Source organism: Camelus ferus, chromosome 3 (genome assembly GCF_009834535.1).
Source record: "Camelus ferus isolate YT-003-E chromosome 3, BCGSAC_Cfer_1.0, whole genome shotgun sequence".
Lineage (NCBI taxonomy): Eukaryota > Metazoa > Chordata > Mammalia > Artiodactyla > Camelidae > Camelus > Camelus ferus.
Window position 1 is genome coordinate 9696822 of NC_045698.1, and position 6356 is coordinate 9703177.

General features: G+C 36.3%; 1 non-coding gene across 1 annotated transcript; it reads right to left on the reverse strand.

The window, feature by feature from the left end:
• Positions 1 to 5677: 5677 nt before the first annotated feature.
• LOC116662847 lies at positions 5678 to 5812 on the reverse strand. The gene has a single exon (XR_004318937.1). It is a non-coding gene; the product is annotated as a small nucleolar RNA SNORA70 (small nucleolar RNA).
• Positions 5813 to 6356: the final 544 nt, after the last annotated feature.

Genomic DNA, 6356 nt, shown 5'->3' on the forward strand with positions numbered 1-6356 from the left:
TATGAAAGGAAAAACGAAGTTTATAAATTTCCACATAATAGATTTTCTATTGTTAAAGTTTACTGACTTGTATAAGATAAAATGAGGGAGCCAGAGAAAATGTTAGAATTTAGATTTTTGTTAATTGAACATGTCCTTCTGTAAGAGCCCACAGTAAACAAATAAATTTGGTGCTAACCCTGAGATTTAATGAAAACATAGAGTCTTTCTAAAGCCCAGTATTAATTCTTTCATTTGATCTCTTCACTGCTATCTATGTTTTATCATTTTCTTTTCTTCCATTTAGAAATAATATCTCCAACAAATATTAGAGGCATTATGCTTTATATTTTCTGTAACCCACCAACTTTAAAATCTGTGGAATAAAGATATATATACTTCCTAGTAATCACTCTTGTTGGCATATGCAACAAGGAAATAAATAATGTGAAAAAACAGAAATAGGAGAAAATAAAATTGCATATCAAAGGGTGTGAAAATATCATCTATCTTTTATTAACAACTCTAGGATAGGAGACAGAGTTCTTTAAACCAAATATTATAGGTACAAATTCAGACACTAAAGCAATGATAAAATAATATAACACAAAGAGAAATTAGATTTAGATACCAAACAGATGGGTGATACACAGCCGTTCCCAGAACAGATGCTATAACAATAATTGTTGAATAGTCTTTGGAAATATTTAGGCAACTGCTTTCCATTTATTGAATGAACTGTATTTAAGATTTAACTCTCATAAATATTGCTACTGCATTCCTGCATGTGCTTATTGGCCAATCTGAAATGCAATGAATTGAACATTTATTTCAAAATATCTGTGGCTTTTAACAATAAAGACATTCAACCTCATGGACACTGCTGTCATTATCAGATTATGTTCCTAAATGATCACAGTTGGCCATAGCTTTCCTGGGAATGATTCTACCCTAAATGCGGTTGATTTCTATACATAGCATTCATTTGGAGTGATCGATGCCTTCCAATGCCATGTGAAAACCATGTACCTTGGCTCCACTTTGGGGCAACCCAATCCATCAGAATCCAGCCAAGCCCAGAAGACATTTTGGGTTTTGCCATGAATGCTGGAGAACTGACAGCTGATTGAGGACCAAAGCTGCATTTTAATGAGTCTCCTTGGTCTTGAATCCATCACTGCCAGACTGACAAACATCAAAACTCAGCACCCTCCATTAGAAACTATTTAACCTGACGTCTGCCTGGTGTCAAGAAATGCCAGCCTGGAAGTTTGTAATAATGAAAACTTGTTTAGCTAAGCTGTGAGGTTGGGTAACACATCTGCCTCGCCAATGAGAACCTTGAGGATTGAGGCATTCTACACTGGCTTTCCATTACTTTTAGCAAGTATAAGTAATTATTAAAATTGTGGTTTTTACTATTGAATGTAAGAGGCCCAAGGATGTATTGTATAACATGGGGAATATAGCCAATATTTTGTAATAACTGTAAATGGTAAGTAAACTTTAAAATTGCAATAAAAATTTTAAAATCATTTAAACTTTTTTAAATTGGGATTTTTTTAGGGTTATCGAGATCTAAACACTGAGTACAGAAACAAAACATAAAAACCTATACATGTAAACTAGTTGTGTGGAAATTGGTATTTCCAGAAACAAACACAAATTCACTCAGAACACAGCACAGGCCTATCCAGGTGGCCTGGATACTAAAGCAAAATTGCCCTTTTACAGTAGAGACAACTATTGTTGGTAATCTAGTGATGGGGTGAGATCACCCACCATCCTAGCTGCATGGTCTCTAGGATGTGTGGAGAGACACACGTACTGGTCACCAACATCGAAGTGCTAATGTGCTTCTGAGTATGGCCCAGCCCTTGCAGGTGGCAGGAGCTGTGATTACTCTGGACAAGGCATTATGTGTAAGAATGAAGTTTGCCACATTCTGGCTTGAGGCACGTAAGGCTGGGTATAGGTTTTCTACACTCTTATCCCCTGCTATAGTAATCCACATTTTGAGATTCCAGTGCCATAAAACGGTGTTGCTTTTGTAAGTCTGGGTCTCTGAGCACCACCAACAGCCAACAGTACATATCAGGAATGTTCTAGAAAATAGTAGTAGGTGATGTCTGACTACAAGCGTTGTGATGAGCACTCAAGGCAATGGTTACATCAAGAGCTCTATGGTGAAAAGAAGATGTAGGGCCTCATCCATTGAACCTTTCTGAAGCAGAACTTCCTGAACGGGTGTATAAGACTTCACAACTGGAACAGAGAATTGCAGCAAGGGGGTGAGGTCACAAAAACAAGAGAGGTGCTCGTTTATCTGAATGGAGACACAATACAAGGACCATCTAAGCTGCTGAAACAAGTCTCTGAAAACTGCCTGTGACTAAGGACAAGCCTTTTACCAAGGCCTGGGAAGGGGAGAAAAGTAAATCCCAGCTCTGAACAAAGAAGCTTATTCTGAGGTAGAAAACTGATTCAAAAATTTCAATGGAAAAGTTTAAACAAGGTGATCATATGATGATCAATTCAATGTTTATTATCAAAATGGTCAAAATTTAAAAAAGAAAAAGAAGCATTCTGTGCTCAAATTGAATTGTACCAATAAAAATGAACACAAATCCTGGTACAGGACGCTCAAGTTCCCCTTAGGATAAGTGGGGTAAAGTAGGGGTCCTGGAGCATGTATTTTTTTTTAGTGGTCAAATAAAATTATGGGGAGCCAATCCTCTCTCATCCTGGGTTGATTCTCATAGACCATGGTGTCCTAAACGGGAAAGAGCTTCAGGCAGCAAGAGTTTGTTCAAAGCCAGATTTGTGCCAAGGATACTTCGTCTACTGGCATTAAAGAAGTCTCTTAGCCCTCCCATCTACAAAGTTTTTCACAGAAATTTAATGTCTTCACTATCAACAATCAATTATATCATTTGGTAACATTTAATAGAATAGTGTTAGTCAGTGAAAATCGGTTCATAAGATTTCTTTCTGTTTCCACACACTTAAAAAAAATCTATTTTCAAAAGCATGTCTGACTGCTTTTTGAAATACAGGAATGTGTGAAGTAAAAGAATGCCTTTACGTATTGGCTTTGGCAAAAACAAACAGAAGCCTCCATTCTGGTGCAAAAATGCATGAATTTTGTTTTAGCCAATGAGCCTAGACATGCCAAGAAAGAAAATCAGAAATAACAAAGTAAATTTAGATTTAGACTTTGTCCAGATACAAATGGGTTTTGCTAAATTTGGAGTCATGAATAGAACTCAGCAAAGCACCCATATCAGTCTTTGAGGTACTAAATCAGCAATTTGACAGATGTGTTTTCTTTACAAATTTGCTCTGTCATGTTATAGATAGAACCATATCTAGTTTTATGAATCAAGCTTCAGATGATTTACAAAAGGAGAAAAGGATTGCCAGCGAGGAAGACACCCTGAGATTTATGAAGAAGAGGTATACATGAAAAGAAATTGGAAATCCATAGGAAACTAAGTCTTGTGACCAGTAGATCAAATATTTTCTGGACATATATTTTGACCGTTATCTTGCCCAAATAACCACCAAATGGTGAACTCATTTTGATCATTGAAGCAAATGTAAGAAGCTGTTAATCAGCTGGTTAAGACAATAATCAACTTATAAATAATCAAGTTTTTGATGTATTATTACATTTAGACAGACTAGATCCATGTAAAAAAAAAATGGTTTGATTTGATCAACTAGTCAAGAAAATATTTAAAGTCATTTAAAGAAGTTCTTGTAGTATGTGTTCTTTTACTGATTTAGTTAAAAAGAGTTAACTTCTTCTACTCTTTATGAATTTATGCAATATTTTATATCTCTGTCTTTCAAGCATAAACATTAAACTGTCACTTTGGTTGTTCAATAACCTGATGGCAAGCATATACACATGGTCATGCACATCTTATACACATGGAACTTTAAAATAACATCCCACTTAAATCAATAGTGTAAAATTTATTGATTTAATTCCATCTTGAGGAGAAGGAAAAATGAACAGTGGTGTTTTCTTACAACTTATCATTGTTCATACAGAGTTTCAAATTTGTTCATGTTATGTTTATATTTCATTATGTTATAATGAAATCCATCTACTTTATGTCAAACTGATAAACAAGTAGGCATGGGAAATTTCAAAGGAACCAGATCATTTTCAAAAAGCCTATAGATGAAAACATCAGAAAATACTTTGTGGTTAAAGAATTCAAGAACACTAAACTCTTCTAAAACCATATAGGTTATTTTTTCTAATTATCACAGTATCAAAATACTTGGGATTTTATTCAAATTTCATATTTTTGAAATATATGGGTGCATATGTGTTGTGCATACAGACCCACACTCAATTATACACCTTCACCTGGCACACTCTGTTGCCACAAGCTTCTTAAGCAAAGTGAAATTAATTTACCAGAAATGTTCTGGAATATCATCAAATTATAAAAAAATATAAGTAATATAAAATAATAATAATATAAAAATAAAATTAACTACCAACTAAAATACTGAGGTATCTGACAGATGCAACCTTCTCACAAAGTTGAATTTCCTCTTCCCTGTAAGTGGGTAGCTTAGTAGCCATTTTCAGGTGGAACATCACTGAGAACACAGATGGGGAAGGACAGCCAGATGGAGTCCCTGAATTGAAGCTGAGAATCACCTTCCCCTTGGGGTTCTCTCACAGATCAGAGCTGCATCTTGGTTCTGAGTACACAAGTGGGGTTTCTCCTTATTTTATATCAGCCTAATCTGAGAAAACTCATACCTTTTCCTTGTTTCTAGCTGAGACAAGGCTGGAGTGCCAAAGGTTTTATTAAGATCAGAGGAGAAAACAAAAGGGAAATTAACAGACGGCCATAAATTCAGGCAATCTGACTTGCCGGGTGAAATAAGAGATCGAGTCCCTTAGGCCTTTCTAAGTATAGGAGGCTGGAGTCTTTGGATATATATTTCAGAGAAGACCCTGATCTGAAACTACAGTAGGTTCAACTGACCATCATAGGCCTCAACAGGATTACCCCATCCTATTCCATGGAAAATTAAAACCTTCCATTTAAAGAATGGTCAAATTTAATTTTTTTAATGAATTCTGCTGTAACAATTTTAATCTACATTCATTCTTTTGCCCTCTGACTTCTTAATCCACAAATTATGTATATGCTCATTTTGATATTTAATTCTAGATTCTACTAAATGATATTATAATTGTTTGATTAATTTTTTCAACAAGAAATGACAACAAGCTTTTTTTTTTTTGACAGGAAGGTAGGATTTATTGGTAGTTATGAGTAAGGAGGGGACAGCACCAAGACTCTCATGAGTGAAGGGCCCACCATTTGTCCAGGGGAGCACCATTAGGGATATATTTGGCCCAACAGCCATCTGGGATGAACTACTTTTCTGCCATCATGTTTTCAAATTCATCTGCATTAAACTTGGTAAATTCCCACTTCTTCAAGATGTGAGTCTTCTGGTGTCCAGGGAACTTGAACTTGGCCCTGTATAGGGCCTCAAGCACATGCTCCTTGTTCTGCAGCTTGGTGCAGATGGACATGATGACTTGGCCAAAGTGGACCCTGGCCACTATGCCCTGGGGCTTTCCAAAGGCACAATGCATACCCATCTGAAGACTAGGTTGGGGACAGTATGCCAGACATGAATGTCCACTGGAAAGAGCTGCCTTCAAGGTCCCTTAGGGCAACCCATACAGGTAACAGGCTGCATACACTACCGAAGAGAAGACAGTTTGCAACCACTGCACACTGGATCCCACTAGGAAAAAAAGCACAGTCAGCTTAATTGACGGCAGAGACAACAAGCTCTTTAAATTGCCTGCACAGTTCTCAGCATATACTAGGCATTTCGTACACAATAAAATTGATTTGTGAGATTTAATTCTCTACAAAATTTTACTTAAAATAATCATTAGCTATATCACATGATTGAGCATAGCTTGGCAAGAGAATATTCTTCCCATGTGTGTTAAAATTATCTTATACAAGAATATTCTACAAGAATATAAGGTAAGGCGAGGATTTTTTCTCACGTCCTTAGGAGGGCACTTAACTAAGTCAACAACTATATTAGGTTTTGTAGTCATTCTTAGGAAATCTGACTTCATGACTTAAAAGTGGCCAACAATTTTTGGCACCTATGCCATGAGAACATATGCTTTTGAACAGCCTGGAGGAAATGTGAAAAGTTTTGGGGAAACTGAGAATCGGAAAGGATGACTTCACTCCTTTACCTCTCACTCGATTGTCTGTTTCTACCTCCAGTTGCTCCCAAGTCTCTAGGAAATTTGGGTCAATCTTTGTGTTCAGTCATTGATTCCATAAGTCATTCATGCTATT